We start from the raw sequence: 16,960 nt of genomic DNA on the forward strand, positions 1-16,960 counted from the left end.
ACAGTGACTAAAGTTCAGGGCAGGGTATTGAGCTTTCATCCAATAGGTCTACAGGATCTGTACTACTAAAGCTGGTGTCAAGGTCATCAGCGTCATTATCATCATCAGCAGCAGCAGCAGTAGGAGGATTAGACTGTAGGATGTACACTAGTCAGTGATTAGCCAACACTTTGTCCCCATCAATAGACACTAAAACACAGTACTATACCCACCCATCCACCTCTTGTCAATAGATCATGCATTCCAACCTTCAGACACCAGTCAGTCATCACCACCATCCCCTCCTTAATAATAACTCTGCTTTTGCATGAACAATCAACTAAGCCTCCATAATACAGAGAACTACAGGAGAAGTTGTAGCCTACTTATAAACACACCAACTACGACAACAAAACACGGACGTGTTTATTCTTAGCGCCATATGCTTATTTGCTCATCGTGGAGTCATGGAAGGAATTAGCAAAGGTGACTTACACTAGTTCCTGGTGCTAAGCTTGATGTTGTTGCCACTGCAGATGTTGATGGGATCGGACTCTGTAAATAGAACACGTAGGCTAGTCACGTTACCCTCTGCAGTAGTTAATTAGCTAGCTAACGTTTAGATATGGTCCAGTAGACCTTAGCTAACGTGACCTTATGTAAGCTTGCAAAGTTAGAAAATCAGATTGCCAGATAGCAGCTGGCTAATTACACTAATTTGCTTTGGATTTTTCAACCAGCGTATTTTGAGCCTTACAAAAAAACGGTTGCAGTTTTGAAACTGCAGTAAAAGTGCACTAGCTGCTGTCGACTGTGGTATTTTGTAATTGCAGAATAATTGCAGTGTACTGCAGCTGAACTGCATTTATACCGGCACTCTAACTTACTGCTGTAAATAAAAGTGTTATTTGGAAGCAGTATATGCAGCATAATGCAATTATACTGCACTCTAACTGCAGTTATACTGTTCCCTGCGCCGATGACATGGATGTCAATTAAGGCAGCCCCCCGCACGTCTCCGATTCAGAGGGGTTGGGTTAAATGCGGAAGTCACATTTCAGTTGAATGCATTCAGTTGAACAACTGACTAGGTATCCTCCTTTCCCTTTATCTTTTTCATAAGGGGAAAGATAGCTCGATTTTGGTTTAGATAAACACATGTAGATCGCTAGCTTGTTAGCTAGCTAGATAAGTTAGCCACGTTACCTCTGCTCAACTTCTAAGTAAGATAACCGAAGAAATGTTACCTCAGCAGCCCGTGCTTGCTGGTAGTTGTTACATCCAAGTGAACTCTTGCGGTCAAATAAAAAACAGCTTAAGAACTCACTTCTCTTTGTATTGACATTGACCTTGGCTTTGACTGAGGACTCAACTCTTTTGCCAGTTCACTTCACCTATTTTGTGGACAAGGTATTTTTCCAATGTTCACTCAATGCACTATGGGTTTGTGCGGGACAAGCTACTTCATCAGAACGTGTTATCGGACAGCTCGATATACCTACTTACATTTTGGAAGCGAATCGATTGCATTTAGTTAAAAGGTGAAGACATAATAGTAAATAATAAAGAGCAGAATAAATGCAGATTAAATTAAGACTGTAATTGAAAATTGTACACCCAATGCCCCTTTAAGCGCTAGCATTGATTCACCAAATATGTTGTCTTCTCACACTATTTAAACTCCACAATAGAATAAACAGCGTGAACCTGTTAGCCTATATTGCAAGCAAATAATCTGCACATCGTGTCAGTACTAAACGCCTTACATATTTTGTTATCTCTGTGCATCCTTATCAATTGCTTATCTATATTCAAAAACAGCACAAGTTGTTTTCTGCGAACCTGCACATCACCATCTTCTCTCTTTTGCAGAACCAATGTGAGGGGTTATAGCTGGAGAAACGGTGTTGCAGTAGTCGAGTGTGTTCACATTGCCCTACAAAAGGGAACCCGACCACGGAATTTGAGCGTGTACGAATGGTCTGAGCTACAAACTATTAAAAGCTGTCTATGAAAAAAAAGCTCGCGTTTTCCTCTGTGACGCTCACAAGCTCTCACAAGCTATACAAGAGCCGTCAGAATGTAAGGGGTTCCTCTACATAGAAGATCATAGGAAATCCAAGGACATAGTGTCTGTAGCACTATAATAAGCTTACGATGTTGCTGTCACAAACTCCACACAGTTGTCACTGATTAGTTGGATATTCATTTCCCACTGAGCAAACCATTTCTGTACTTCATATAAATCCTGTTTTTGTCAGCTTTTTGCTTTGGCTGACCTGTCTTTCTTTTTGACATTTGAATACAACTGTTTATGTCGAATTGTGTTGTGTTCTACTTGTAGCCCTGGTCTTCCAGAGGCTAAATATGAGTGTTGGACATGCAAATAAATGAAAGTCAGATAAATGAGAAGTGGGTTCTTGGGACTGATAGGGTTAATGGACATGCAGTGAAAGATCAGCAGGGAAATGTCCCTTTAAGACTATATCCCCCCCCCCTACACACACACACACATAACAGCTTTAGAAACACCAAACACACCAACACCTTTTTTTCATGCAGATGTTTTCAGGATCAATTTCACGTTCTGCTGTGACACACATTCTAACGTGATTGCCTCCCCGGGTGCTATCTCTATGCACAATATGTAAATGCATACCCATTTTAAGACACCATGTGGCATAATCACTTATGGTGTTGTGTTTCTTTAGAATTTTGGAAATAGCTTGAGGGTTAGTGACTTTGTAGTAGTACGGTGACTTGACTTTCATCCCTCAAAGATCCTTTAGTCTAATACGATGTACTGTGGGGCCATCTGGTGTTAAACAGGAAAAAGGAATTTCCACATTGGGGGCAGACTGAAAGTGTGGTAAAACTGCTACAATTATAGATCAGTGTCAGAACAGATTATGTTTATGACTGACTGTTCATGGACTGCAGTTAGCAGCCAAATGAATGTGAAGCTGAATGACGCTGTACATTATACTGTCATCTGGCTGCTATGTAGCGTGTTTATCTGAGGAGTCAGCCAAGGTCAGGTTAAGTATTAATTGAAGTGCAACATATCTTTCCATTTAGTTTTGAGTTCCATGGGGACTTTCCTGTCTCCAGTTAAATCTTCCTAATGCAGGATATGACATGACTTCTAATGGGCATCAAGTGTGACACAGACTCTCTCTCTCACACACACACTCATGCGCATGCACACACACACACACACACACACACACACACACACACACACACACACACACACACACACACACACACACACACACACACACACACACACACACACACACACACACACACACACACACACACACACACACACACACACACACGTGCTCTGACATGTGAGTAACTTGTGGAACTGTTTCACAGTATCTGGCTTGTCTCCAGTTTTCTACTAGGGTAAAGAGCAGGGCCCTGTGGACTCCCGCTACTCAGTGGACAGAAAATTGAAGGCAGGCACAGTGACAACCCTCTATCATCCCCACTACCCTAGAGGACAAAGGACCAGGCGGACACAACCCATTCTGTTCTGCACTACCTCAGCACCAGTGGACCCTCTCTGTTCTGTCCTAAGACCATAAGGAGGAACGGGGGACAGCCCTTGCCTTCCCCTTCTAACCATGGCCCAAAGAAAACTTGATCAACTACAGAAGACTGTAGGCAGGCAGAAAGAAAATAGACTGTTCCTCTCCTTCCCAACCCCAATGGACGGAACCTTCCTTTCTCGCTATAGTACTACACCAAAAAGACAGAAGACCATAGGCAGGCCAGGCAGACTCAGCCCTCTCCCCACCTTTCCCCTCCCTATTTCTACCTTATAGGACCATGAGCAGACTGACAATGGTCTCCCAGAGGACCATATGCAGCCACAGACCGACCTGTTCGCCTCCCTACTACCCCAGGCCCACTGGACAGAGGCAGAGGACCATATGCAGCCACAGACCGACCCATTCGCCTCCCTGCTACCCCAGGTCCACTGGACAGAGGCAGAGGACCATATGCAGCCACAGATATCCCCCAGCCCTGTGTCCCCTCCCTCCCCTTTCAGAAAGCCGGGGGCGATGAGTGACGGGACCTCCTCCAGACAGCATGTCTGGACCCACACTCCCTTGTCACAGCTCTTAGGGGCCCATGCGCCGTAAACGTAGCTCACACACAAACACAGAGCCCAGTCACCATTTTACTGCTCTTTAACAGTTTTTCAAGTTTTGGCCCCTTTCAAAGAGACCAGGAGTTGACAAATTCATGAAGCCTAGTGATTTTAGTAACTAGGCCAAAGTTTGTCTTTGAGCATATTGAACCTGACTGTGTTGTTTTAGCCAAGTGACATGTGTTCAGTGAAAGACCATAGTAAATTACAGTAGATGGGGGCCAAAGTGAATTGACCTTTGTTGGTGTTAAGTTAGGGATGTAGTTAAACTGTGCCTCCAACAGGTGGCAGTCACGAGCCAGGCAGTGTAACTATAGAGGCCATCAGTGGTGAAATTAAATAAGTTCTACGTTTCCTTTTTTACCTGAATCACTACAAAAAAACACTAACTAGATTTGTAACATTTAACGTGTGGACTTACTTCTACTGAAAAATAGAATTAGCAATACAGATGATCCTATCTCTGATGAATCAATCTATGTACATGATGAATCATACACAAGTTATATACTGAGTGTACAAAACATTTCCACGACATTGACTAATCAGGTGAATCCATGTGAAAGCTATGATCCCTTATTGATGTCCCCTGTTAAATCCACTTCAATCAGTGTAGATGAAGTGGAGGAGACAGGTTAATAAAGGAGGATTTTTAAACCTTGAGACAATTGAGACGTGTGTGTGTGTGTGTGTGTGTGTGTGTGTGTGTGTGTGTGTGTGTGTGTGTGTGTGTGTGTGTGTGTGTGTGTGTGTGTGTGTGTGTGTGTGTGTGTGTGTGTGTGTGTGTGTGTGTGTGTGTGTGTGTGTGTGTGTGTGTGTGTGTGTGTGTGTGTGTGTGTGTGTGTGCCATTCAGAGGGTGAATTGGCAAAACAAAAGATTTAAGGGCCTTTGAACAGGGTATGGACACCGGTTTGTGTTTGTCAATAACTGCAAGTCTGCTAGTTTTCCCACACTCAACAGTTTCCTCTGTGTATCAAGAATGGTCCACCACCCAAATGACATCCAGCCATTGGTAGAAAATGGGTCATTGCAGGCTGGTGGTGGTGATGGTGCGGGGTGTGATTTCATGGCACACCTTGGTTCCCTTGATAAAAGTGGAGCAACGTTTGCATGCCACGGGATATCTGAACATCATTACCAATCAGGTGCATCCCTTCATGGCAGCAGTGTATCCATCTGCAGGATAATGCCCCATGCCACAAGGCTAGGATTATCCAGAAATGGTTCCAAGAACATTACAGTAAATTCAGCTTACTGCAGTGGCCTGCCCAGTCACCAGATCTCAATCCAATTGAGCATCTGTGGGATGAGATGGAGCGAACTAGTCAGAGTAGAGGTCCACTCTCAGCCAACTTGACACAACTGCAGGAAGCATTGGAGTCAACATGGGCCAGCGTCCCTGTGGAACCCTTTGACGCCTTGTGGAGTCCATGCCTCGACGAATCAAGGCTGTTCTGAAAGCAAAAGGGGGTGCAACTCTGTATTAGGAAGGTGTTCCTAATGTTTTGTACACTCAGTCTGTATTTATTACTGGAAAGCTTCAAACCCCATGTTCATCACAATGAGGGTACTCTCTGGGTGGAGGTAAAATATCTCAAACTATCTGTTGGGTTGACTGAGATTAATTATTGCCTTGTGTTGGGCTCCCACTCGTTGGAATATATTCCACAGCTTCTATAAATCAATATATCAGAGCCTTGTCTCAGAATGTTACATTCTATCCCAGCCTTATTCCCAGCACAACAATCCATTACACTCCAATCCCAGATTTCCTACAGTATACCGGCGTTCCACAGCCATTCCCAGAATGACCACGGAGGATGGAGAGAGCACATGGCATAAGGATGATTTATCAGAGTTCAATTTTTACAGTTTCTTATTCTGTAGGTGGGCCAGGGTGAGGAAGAGGGGTTGTAACCCAAGTCATGTAAAACACAATTGGAATCAGCAGGTCTTTGTGAAATTGGCAAAGTTTTCTCTACTCACATGATTGTTTTTGTGGCCTCTTCTTTGATTTGGATTAGTCATCAAATAAAACGGAATATTTATTCAGCTGATTCAACAATATTGGTTTAACACTATCTACTGCAATACATCATATAAAGACTTACGAATATGGAGTCAATTCTTGCAAATACTCATCTATCAACAATTATAGCACAGACGACAAGACATATTAGAAGTCCTCACCTTCCGAGAATTCCATCATCTTCTTGCAGATTGTTGACTAATTGTTCTCTGCTAGCTTTGATCAACTTCACCGGCACTTCAGTGCAGATAGCACACAGCCTTGACCGATAACCCACTACCCCACCCTATAGGTGCAGTGGCTTTTGCCCCTCTTTAAAAACCAATCTACCCCCAGAGATGGTGGACAATAGCTGGACTACAAACGCTCCTTTGATCTTCCCCACAAAGCACTCCAGCGCAGTTAATTTAAGATTAGATACCCCCCCCACCCACCCACCCCTCTACCTCTGACCCCATTCCAGTCGCGTGCCTGTGTGTGCCCTTAAAACAGCAGGTTTGAATTACCAGCCTGATGATGACTCCAGCAGTGCTGCAGTGCTTGTAACCTTTCCTCAGCCCAGACACTGTAGCCGAGATAAAGAGAGGTCGTCTGAACCGTTGCATCAGGAGCTGACATGGAAGACACACACACTCACACTCACACATACCACCTTCCTGAATAATCTGTAATCTCATGAGAAACCAGTGTTTAGTAAACAGAAAGAGATACACTTAGTCAGTCCTCAGACACTCCCCATCAGGATTTGACCCGATTTGTACTGTTGAGTGACCAATGTCCCTAAGTCCACAGGAAAGGTTTTGAGTCTTATTTATGGCAAGACTAAATCAATTCAGGAGTAAAAATGTGTTTAACAAATCGCATAATAAATTGCATGGACTCATTCCGTGTTCAACAATAGTGGTTAACATGATTTTTTAATAACTACCCCACACATACAATTATCTGTAAGGTCCCTCAATCAAGTAGTGAATTTCAAGCACAGATTAAGAAGGGCACCAATTGGTAGATGTGTAAATATCCCTTTGGGTATGGTAAAGTTATTATTTAGGCTTTGGATGGTGTATCAATGCACCCAGTCACTACGAAGATACAGGCGTCCTTCCTAACCTAGTTGCCGGAGAGGAAGGAAACCTGTCAAGAATTTTACCATGAGGCGGATGTTGACTTTAAAACAGTTACAGAGTTGAACGGGCATGATATGAGAAAACTGAGGATGGATCAACAACATTGTTGTTACTCTACAAAACGAACCTAAATGAGAGAGTGAAAAGAAGGAAGTTTGTACAGAATATAAATATTCCAAAACATGCATCCTGTTTGCAAAAAGGCACTTAAATAATACTGCAAAAAAGGTGGCAAAGAAATTAACTTTAAATCCTGAATACCAAGTTATTTTTTTAGGCAAATCCAACACATCACTGAGTACCATTCTCCGTATTTTCAAGCATGGTGGTGGCTGCATCATGTTATTGGTATGCTTGTCATCAGCAAGGACTAGGGAATACAGCTAAGCACAGACAAATTTACCTTTCAGCAGGATAATAACCTAAAACACAAGGCCAAGTCTACATTGGACTTGCTTACCAAGATGAATTTGAATGTTCCTGAGTGGCCTAGTTTACACTTTTAACTTAAATTGTCTTGAAAGTCTATGGCATGACTTGAAAATGGCTGTCTAGCAATGATTAACAATCAACTTGACAGAGCTTGAGGAATTTAAAAAAAATAATAAGTAAGGGATAAACGCAGTCGTTCTGTACATTACCTTGGAATTAGTGGACGACGCATAATTAATTAGACACATTAATAAAGCCTATTAAGCTCGGTTGAATAATGGTTTATAAATGCACTTAACATTTTCATAAGACAAACTCTTATTCCATGTAAAAAAAGTATTTTGTCCTTGAAACATTTAATTGAAAGACTGTAGAATTCCATTCATTCCTATGGAGGGATTATCCTACTAGGCAGTGGTGTAAAGTACTTAAGTAAAAAATACTTTAATGTACCACTTAAGTCGTTTTTGGGATATCTTTACTTTACTTTACTAATTCTATTTTTGACTACTTTTACTTCACTACATTCCTTAATATTGTACTTTTTCCTTGACACCCAAAAGTACTGGTTACATTTTGAATGCTTAGCAGGACAGGAAAATAGTCAAATTCACGCACTTATCAACCGAACATCCCTGGTCATCCCTACTGCCTCTGATCTGGCGGACTCACTAAACACACATGCTTCGTTTGTAGATTATGTCTGAATGTTGGAGTGTGCCAGTGGCTTTCTGTAAATAAATAAATAACAAATAAAATGGTGCTATCTGATTTGCTTAATATAAAGAATTTGAAACGATTCATACTTCTACTTTTGATACTTAAGTATATTTTAAACCAAATACTTTTATACTTTTACTCAAGTAGTATTTTACTGGGTGATTTTACTTGAGTTGTTTTCTATTAAGGTATCTTTACTTTTACTCAAGTATGATTGTTGGGTACTTTTCCCACCACTAATACTAGGTCGTGCCAATATGGCCTACAGGTGGTTTCAAAGCCTCTCAATGGCCAATATACAGCATCAGCAATCCAGGGTTTATATATGTCATTGGATGCATCAGTGCAATTAGATATTTATCCAAGTAATTAAGGCTGGAATATGTAACATTCTGGGTGACTTGACCAACTTCCCATAGAAATGTGAGTTATATATCTGTCATTCACATTGAAAGCAAGTCTAAGAAGCAGTAGATCTGTTCTATGTGCGCTATTTCTATGCTTCCTGTTCTTAAGGTTCGTTTTCACGTCTTTTACTTTTGGTTTTGTAAACCAGCTTCAAAAAGTTTAAAATACAATATTGTTTGTTATTGCACCATCTAACAGCGGTTTAGATGGTACAATGATTCTCTACATTACAATGATTCTCTACATAAATTGAAATTAGGTGAACTATTCCACATAGCGCACCTTTAAGGCATCATGTCAACATTTACCCATCTGTACTACATGCTCGAAATTACTACGGCTTTGAAAGGGCCCAAATTGGTTGACACTGACATTCTCATCAGTGTGCAAAATCTAGACATGGGAGATTGCTGCAAAATAAACAAAGTGTTGTAGACAAGACACACACGTTAACACAGGAGACAGAAAGTAAGTTTTACATGCAATATGTATACATTCATTTTGCTGAACAAATTAACACAGGTAGTTAACTAGCTAGTTAGCATTTGCCAGCTAGCTAGCCTTGTGTTAGCTAGATAGCTACAGTTATTTAACTAGCCAACGTTTGTTTTTCTGGCATTTTTGTTAGAGCTACAAACTTACAAACTAACTTTAGCTAGCTAGTTAATGTTAGTTACCATCTACAGAAAACACTTTCCATGCAATCTGTTGTGTTTTTTGGGGATTCGCAAGCTAGTTTTCTAACCCTGACCAGCTACTTAACTAAAGATGGCAAATAGTTATGTGTTAATAGTGTTAGCAAGCACTATTATTGCTAGCGGGAGAACACAACAACTAGCTAAGTAGCATACCTAACATATAGAAATCATTCTGATGATAACTAGTATAGGGTCATGAAAGTTGTCATAGCTACAATCTTCTTTAATACCACAAGGTTTCAGACTACAGGTTGGGGAAATGCTTACAACAAAGAAACAGATGAAGACAGAGATTGAGTTGATGATTTCCATTGTTACTTGTCATGTTAAAAAGGGAAGAAAAAGACAATCCAGAGTGCGCTCAGCTCTGGCAGTTCCTAAATACAGAGCTTTGTCAGATTGTCGGTTGCTAAATTCAAAGTGTTTCGCTCTCGGAGCGTTCTGAGCGCACACTGGAAGCTTTAGCTGTATGAATGCTCTGAAATTGGAGTAGATTTTTTGGAATTTAGGAATGCACCCCTAGACTACTACTCACCACCACTATAATAGTTAGGTTTATGTTATTGAGTAGGTCTATATCTTTGTTTCATCTTGTAATTTTCAAAGAAATGTAAGGTCTTGTTACATGTTGCAATAATGTTGACTAATGGAGAAGCTCACCTTTTGTTTGTAGGTATTTTGACTTGGTAATGAGTAGTAGGTAATTATATAGAAATAGCTCATAGGTAACTTTAAAGTTACACTTAACTCTACACAGGTATATCCTGTGTTACAACTAGCGACAATGCTTTTGTACGTATGCAGATATTATATGTACTTTGTCATGTACTAGTGTGTTTATTTTCTCACTTGTATGTTGCTTCCAGAAGGTTTGCAATTAGGGCCAGATTGTCAGGATGGGTAATGTACTATGTAAGTATGCATTAATTACAAGTAAGTATTGACTAGCGTAATCCCATTTAACACCTAGTAATTACATTGTGCTTAAACAATTTTTACTTGTACTCTGTGGTGTACTTGTGTGTTTATCCTCCCACTTGAGGATGACATCCACTTTCTTACATTGTTAGCCCAAGTGTTATTATATACAGCTGGGAAGAACTATTGGATATAAAAGCTACGTCAATTTACCAACATTATGACTTTCCTGAAGCGAATCCTTTGTTCGGACCTGCACCCTGAACATGGGATCTCATCCCAGAGGCCGGCCAAAAACAACGCAGTCGCCGCAGGAGAGTCAGACAGAGTGGCCTACTGGTCAGACTTAGAAGGCAAGCACACCATCCACCGCGTCCGAGCATATTACTCGCCAAGGTCCAAGCTCTAGACAACAAGGTGGACGAAATTAGGGCACAAGTTGCCTTCCAGAGAGTCATCAGAGATTGTAACATTCTCTGTTTCACGGAAACATGGCTCACTCTAGCTACAGCCACCCGGTTTCTTCACGTATCGCGCTGACAGAAACAAACATCTCTCTGGTAAGAAGACGGATGGGGGTGTGTGCCTTTATGATTAACGACACATGGTATAATCATAAGAACATACAGGAACTCAAGTCCTTTTGTTCACCTGATCTAGAATTCCTCACATTCAAATGCCGACCGCATTATCTAGCAAGAGAATTCTCTTCGATTATAGTCACAGACGTGTATATCCCCCCCCCCTTCCCCCTCAAGCAGATACCCCGACGGCCCTGAAAGAACTGCACTGGACTCTATGTAAACTGGAGACCATATATCCTAAGGCTGCATTTATTGTGGCTGGGGATTTTAACAAAGTTCATCTGAGTACAAGGCTTCCTAAATTCTATCAGAATATTGAACTTGCGACACGAGCTGGTAGCATTCTGGACCATTGCTACTCTAACTTCTGCGATGCATACAAAGCCCTCCTCTGCCCTCCCTTCAACAAATCTGACCATGACTCCCAACCAATAGACAGAAACTAAAACAGGAAACGCTCGTGCTCAGGTCTATCCAACTCTGGTCTGACCGATCGGATTCCACGCTTCAAGATTGCTTCAATCACGTGGACTAGGATATGTTCCGGGTAGCCTCAGACAATAACATTGACGTATACGCTGACTCGGTGAGCGAGTTCATTAGCAAGTGCATTGGTGATGTTGTACCCACTGTGACTATTAAAAGCGTCCGTAACCAGAAACCATGGATTGATAGCAGCATTCGCGCAAAACTGAAAGCTCCGTTTTAATAATGGAAAAGCGACTGGAAACGTGACCGAATACAAACAGTGTAGCTATTCTCTCCGCAAGGCAATCAAACAAGCAAAGCGTCAGTATAGAGACAAAGTAGAGTTGCAATTCAATGGATCAAAAACGAGACAAATGTGGCAGGGTCTACAGTCAATCACAGATTACAAAAAGAAAACCAGCCCCATCGCGGACATCGACATCTTGCTTCCAGACAAATTAAACAACTTCTTGGCTCCCTTTGACGACAATACAGTGCCTTCTGTCTGTACTGGGTCTGAAGTTCAAATGTATGCAGATGATACAGTGATATATGTGCATGCAAAGAGCAAACAACAAGCTGCACAAGAACTCACTACTGTAATGGTCCAGGTTACAAAGTGGCTCAGTGACTCGTGTTTGCATCTCAATGTGAAAATGTTCTTCACAAAGAGGGCAACAGATGCTACTGAGCCAGATGTCTATGTGTCAGGGGAGAAGCTCCAGGTGGTATCTGATTTTAAGTACCTTGGCATCATACTTGATTCCAACCTCTCTTTTAAAAAGCATGTGAAAAAGGTAATTCAAATAACTAAATTCAACCTAGCTAATTTCCGATTTATACGAAATTGTTTGACTACAGAGGTAGCAAAACTGTACTTCAACTCTATGATACTCCCCCACTTAACATACTGCTTGACTAGTTGGGCCCAAGCTTGCTGTACAACATTAAAACCTATTCAGTCTGTCTACAAACAGGCTCTCAAAGTGCTTGATAGGAAGCCCAATAGTCATCATCATTGTCACATCCTTAGAAAGCATGAGCTCTTGAGTTGGGAAAATCTTGTGCAATACACCGACGCATGTCTTGTATTCAAGATCCTTAATGGCCTGGCTCCCCCTCCACTCAATATTTTTGTTAAACAGAAAACCCAGACATATGGCAGCAGATCCACAAGGTCTGCCATGAGAGGTGACTGTATAGTTCCCCTAAGGAAAAGCACCTTTAGTAAATCTGCATTCTCTGTGAGAGCTTCCCATGTCTGGAATACACTGCCATCAGACACACATAACTGCCTCACATATCACACTTTCACAAAATGCTTGAAGACATGGCTAAAGGTCAATCAGATTTGTGAACATGGTCCCTAGTTGTGTGTTGCCGCTTTCCATGTTGTCTGTTGTCTGTAGCTTGTGAGGTGTGGAAACACTTTGTTGCTTTTATGAATTTTGTCTTGCTGCTTTTTGTTCTATGTTGCTCTGTCTGTATGCTATGTCTTGCTTGTCCTATGTTGCTATGTCTTGCTTGTTCTATGTTGCTATTGTCTATATTGTAATTGTTTTTAATATCCTGCCCAGGGACTGCGGTTGAAAATTAGCCGGCTGGCTAAAACCGGCACTTTTACTGAAACGTTGATTAATGTGCACTGTCCCTGTAAAAATAAAAAATAAACTCAAACTCAAACTCACTGACACGGCCCGCTAGGAAAGCCTGTGGGCTCTCCTTCTCCGTGGCCAACATGAGTAAAACATTTAAACGTGTTGACCCAGACGGCATCCCTAGCCGCATCCTCAGAGCATGCACATACCAGCTGGTTGGTGTGTTTACGGACATATTGTTCTGTCCCCAAGAAAGCTAAGGTAACTGAACTAAATTACTTCTGTCATCATGAAGTGCTTTGAGAGACTAGTCAAGGATCATATCACCTCCACCCTACCTGATACCTTAGACCCACTCCAATTTGCTTGCCACCCCAATAGGGCCATAGAATATGCAATTACTATCACACTGCACACTGCCCTTTCCCATCTGGACAAGAAGAATACCAATGTAAGAATGCTATTCATTGACTACAGCTCAGCATTTAACACAATAGTACCCTTCAAACTCGCCAAACTTGCCCTGGGTTTTGACCCCACCCTATGCAACTGGGTCCTGGAAATTCTGACGGCCGCCCCCATGTGGTGAAGGTAGGAAACAACAACATCTCCATCCTGCTGATCCTCAACACTGGGGCCCCACAAGGGTGCGTTCTAAGCCCTCTTCTGTACTCCCTGTTCACCCATGATTGTGTGGCTATGCATGCCTCCAACTCAATCATCTAGTTTGCAGAGGACACTACTGTGGTAGGCTTGATTACCAACAACTACGAGACAGCCTACAGGGAGGAGGTGAGAGCCCTCAGAGTGTGGTATCAAGAAAATAACCTCTCACTCAACGTCAACGAAACAAATCAGATGAATTCAGGAAACAGCAGAGCGAGCATCCCCCCATCCACATCAAAGGGACAGTAGTGGAGAAGGTGGAAAGTATTAAGTTCCTCATGTACACCTCATGGACAAACTGAAATGGTCCACCCACACAGACAGAGTGGAGAAGATGCAACAGTGCCTCTTCAACCTGAGGAGGCTGAAGAAATTTGGCTTGTTACCTTAAACACTCACAAACTTTTACAGATGCCCAATCGAAAGCATCCTGTCGGGATGTATCACTGCCTGGTACGGCAACTGCTCCGCCCATAACCGCAAGGCTCTCCAGAGGGTAGTGCGGTCTGCACAACGCATCATCGGGGGCCAAGTAAATTCAGTAAAAATAGAAAGGTCCCCTCACTGTCAACTGCGTTTATTTTCATCAAACTTAACATGTGTAAATATTTGTATGAACATAATAAGATTCAACAACTGAGACATAAACTGAACAAGTTCCACAGACATGTGACTAACAGAAATGGAATAATGTGTCCCTGAACAAAGGGGAGGGGTCAAAATCAAAAGTAACAGTCAGTATCTGGTGTGGCCACCAGCTATATGAATTACTGCAGTGCATCTCCTCCACATGGACTGCACCAGATTTGCCAGTTCTTGCTTTGAGATGACCCCACTCTTCCACCAGTGCACCTGCAAGTTCCCAAACATTTCTGGGGGGAACGGCCCTCACCCTCCAATCAAACAGGTCCCAGACGTGCTCAATGGGATTGAGATTCGGGCTCTTCACTGGCCATGGCAGAACTGACATTCCTGTCTTGCAGGAAATCACACACAGAATGAGCAGTATGCCTGGTGGCATTGTCATGCTGGAGGGTCATGTCAGGATGAACCTGCAGGAAGGGTATCACATGAGGGAGGAGAATGTCTTCCCTGTAACGCACAGATTACCTGCAATGACAACAAGCTCAGTCCGATGATGCTGTGACACAACGCCCCAGACCTTGACGGACCCTCCATCTCCAAATCGGTCCCGCTCCAGAGTACAGGCCCCAGTGTAGCGCTCATTCCTTCGACAATAAACGAGAATTCGACCATCACCCCTGGTGAGACAATACTCTTCAGTGAAGAGCACTTTTTGCCAGTCCTGTCTGGTCCAATGAAGGTGGGTTTGTGCCCATAGGCAACGTTGTTGCCGGTGATGTCTGGTGAGGACCTGCCTTACAACAGGCCTACAAGCCCTCAGTCCAGCCCCTCACAGCCTATTGGGGACAGTTTGAACACTGATGGAGGGATTGTGCGTTCCTGGTGTAACTTGGGCAGTTTTTGTGTATAAGACAGTCTTTGTGAATTTGTTAGATTACTTGTTAGATATTACTGCACTGTCGGAACTAGAAGCACAAGCATTTCGCTACACTCGCATTAACATCTGGTAACCATGTGTATGTGACCAATAACATGTGATTTGATTTGATTTGACTTGGTTTGACTTGAGGATGACACCCGTGTGGTAGACCCCAGACAGTGAGGTTGACCTACATCTTATCTGTTTCTGTGAATTCAACCAAGTTAACCCAGATGGTCCACTTTTCGGGGGCAAGTGGTAGCAACAACATTGAGAGGAAATTTTGAAGTGTGCTTTTGCAGAAAGATAATTAGAGCCCATGTAATCTCGGAACATCCAGCGTCTCTGTCCACAACCGATTACAACCTTGTGATCGTTATTACTGAATCAGATGCTGCTGAGTAAGAAATAAAACATTAAATTGGTGAATTTAATGGAAACTTGCCCATTTGTAACAAGCATGGTGACAATCACTTGTTGTTACACCTCTGTAATTACAGACTGCAATTACCACCAGTTACACGTTATTACAGTGTAACTATGAGTTATTACAATTAACTACAATGCTTGTTAGTGTTATTATACATGTAATTACACTGTGATATGGACCCCTTAAAATAAAGTGTTTTAGATAAAAATGCATATATGCCTTGTCTCTTAGCTCTTATTTGACACCCAATTTGAAATGCTCCTATGAACTTCACATGTTGGTGCTCATGGGTCCTTTGACATGGAAATGATCTAAACTGAAAATATATAACGTGCAAAATATGATTATTCAAAAGCCCTCAGCCTCAAACCTGAATCCCTTGAAGTAGATTTTAGAATTACCCTCATGCCTAGTTGAGCCTCAAGCTTGAGTATCAAGCTCTGCACAATCTAAAATATGACCAACCCATTTGTTTTTCTACAAAACAAATCAACAACAATCCTCAATTTTCGAGGATACACCTAACATCACAGCACATCACATTACATTGAGAAGACGAGGAAAGATAGACGCTTAATAACTAAAGAGGAATGTATTCTGGGTGTATGTTGTCAGAGTAAAGACCAGAGAGGCATTCCTTCACATAGGGGTTAACAACAGACCAAACAAAGTCTTCTACAGTCAACCATCCTTTATCAGGCGCTTTCGCCGGCATTCTTTACATGTGTTGCCACATAAATGGAACCCTGCAGGCTTCAACTGGTGGCAGAGCCCCTGCGTGATGAACCGGTGAACCCCTCTATCTGCCTGCATATTCCTGTCAATTGGCTGAGTGGGAGCTAAGTCCTGAGTATGGCATGGCCATGAAGGGCTGGTGTGGATAGTATAGGTCTCCCCTCAGCTTGCTGCGCGAGTGAAAGGCATAATTAGAGAGGGTGGTGATAACTGCAGCTATGGGGCAATGGGAGAATGGGAGAGAGTCATGAGGCTGTACAGCTGAGCTAATGGATAAAGTGCTACTGATGGTTGTGTGTACATTCACACATTCAAACCTACTTGTATGGATTAGTCGTATACACATAATACTCACTTCTAAGCATAAACACACATACAGCCAGTGCATATTTCTACCCTCAAGGCACAGCTGCCCTGAAAGCAAGGTTCAACAAGGACAAGTCCAGTCTTCATATTGCACATGCAGGCCCAATGGGTCCATCCACTCACACATGTTTT

The sequence above is a fragment of the Oncorhynchus gorbuscha genome, linkage group LG09, assembly GCF_021184085.1.
Source record: "Oncorhynchus gorbuscha isolate QuinsamMale2020 ecotype Even-year linkage group LG09, OgorEven_v1.0, whole genome shotgun sequence".
Taxonomy (NCBI): Eukaryota; Metazoa; Chordata; class Actinopteri; order Salmoniformes; family Salmonidae; genus Oncorhynchus; species Oncorhynchus gorbuscha.